Below are 1688 nucleotides of genomic sequence, written 5' to 3'. Positions count from 1 at the left end.
AATGTTGGTCGAATTTTATTTAAGCTAGGCAAGCTTAGTTGAAAGCAAGACGAGATTCGAAGGATGAAAAATTTTAGCTGAAAACTGTCCGATATTGTCGTTAAGTTTCTTAACTAAATTCCGACCAGTCTAATACCTTCACCAGCTATTCTTCTTGCTTTCTCAGTAAATCAGTCACATGATCTGCACCTACCTGCTTGCTTGCTTCACTAAAGTCACATGAAAGTCACAAGCTGGTTGCTTGTTTAATAAAAACAAAATAATCTTTCTTCAAAGGAGGGAAAGGACAGCAACTTGCTTTGGTTTAAGAAACCCTCACCTGAAGCAACTTCTTATGTTATAAAATACCATCTCTCTCCTCTAGACGTTCATAACCTGCAAGAAAAACCAGAGAAAATTCAGAGAGAAAGAGAGAAGAGAGAGAGAAAAATCTGTGAGAATGATTCATGAAAAATTCAGAAAAATATTCAGAGAAGAGGAGTGAGCATGGACAACCTTTCTCACCATCCTGTGACTTTAATCAGTGATTTGGAGTGTTTAAGAGCTGAAGATTTGGTGTCCTGAAGTAGAATACCCCATGTTCTTCAGCCTTTGATTTTGATCGGTAAGATGGTTGTGGATCAGTTTCTGTGAGAAGTTTTGTTGGTTTGCCTACACGGGAGATAAATTCTGAATAAATCCAACCATGGATTCTTGTGGTGTTGATCAGGTTAATTCGTGGTTAGCTTGAAGAGAGACAACCAGTCAAGTTTAATTAGTTGAGTAAAACCGGTAAGCTTCAGCTTCTAGATTCAGCCATGTTTTGATGAGAACCAATTGCTGTATGTTGGTTAACCTGTCAGGATCAGTTGTCTATGGTCATGTTCTCTTCAGTCTTGGTTGGTTTATGATTTAATCAGTCTCATAGAACCAGTAGACAAACTGATAAGAATTATGGGAATTAAACCGAACTGATTTTATCTTGTTTAGAACTGAATTGAGCTGAGTATGTTCTGATCTGATCTGAGCCGAGCTGTCTATGGTCTGAAATTGTCTTGAACTGATGTCGTCTGAGTATACCGAGCTAAGCTGTTGGGAACTGATTAGAACCGGAGTTAGCTGAGCATGAACTAAGCTGATATGAACCGAGTTAAATTGTTAAAGCTTGAACCGAGCTGAACATGGTATCAATCTGTCTTGAACCGAACTGATATGAGAGAATTGAACTGAAATGTTATGAACTGAGTTGAGTTTCTCTTGAACCAGACTAGTGAACCTTATCTTCCAACTGTTATGTTTTGAATTCAGATGGCCAAGGAGAGTATTCGGATAAGCCGGATCCTTGTGATGGTTCTGAACCGAGAGTGATCCAGAAGTGAAGTGTGATTAGCTTGAGCTCGAGTCTAGTCTTCTTTAGCCAATCTCATGGATTTAAAGGTGAGTCTAGATAGATGATGAATGAATTATGAATGAGTATGCATGATTGCATATTGAATATGGTTGATTAATTAGGAATTAATCATGAATTAATTAAGGGATAATCATTGATTAATTGAGAATTAATCATGGATTAATTAATGAGTACTTATGGTTGATTGATTAAGTATTATCCCTTGATCTATACTTAAATATGAAGTATTTATCTAGTTTAAATACTTAAGAATAAATAAGAATAAGTCTTTGAGGTTATCCCGAGCCTTTGTACTTGT

Source organism: Brassica rapa, unplaced genomic scaffold (genome assembly GCF_000309985.2).
Source record: "Brassica rapa cultivar Chiifu-401-42 unplaced genomic scaffold, CAAS_Brap_v3.01 Scaffold0841, whole genome shotgun sequence".
Classification (NCBI taxonomy): domain Eukaryota; kingdom Viridiplantae; phylum Streptophyta; class Magnoliopsida; order Brassicales; family Brassicaceae; genus Brassica; species Brassica rapa.
This window is presented reverse-complemented; position numbering follows the sequence as displayed.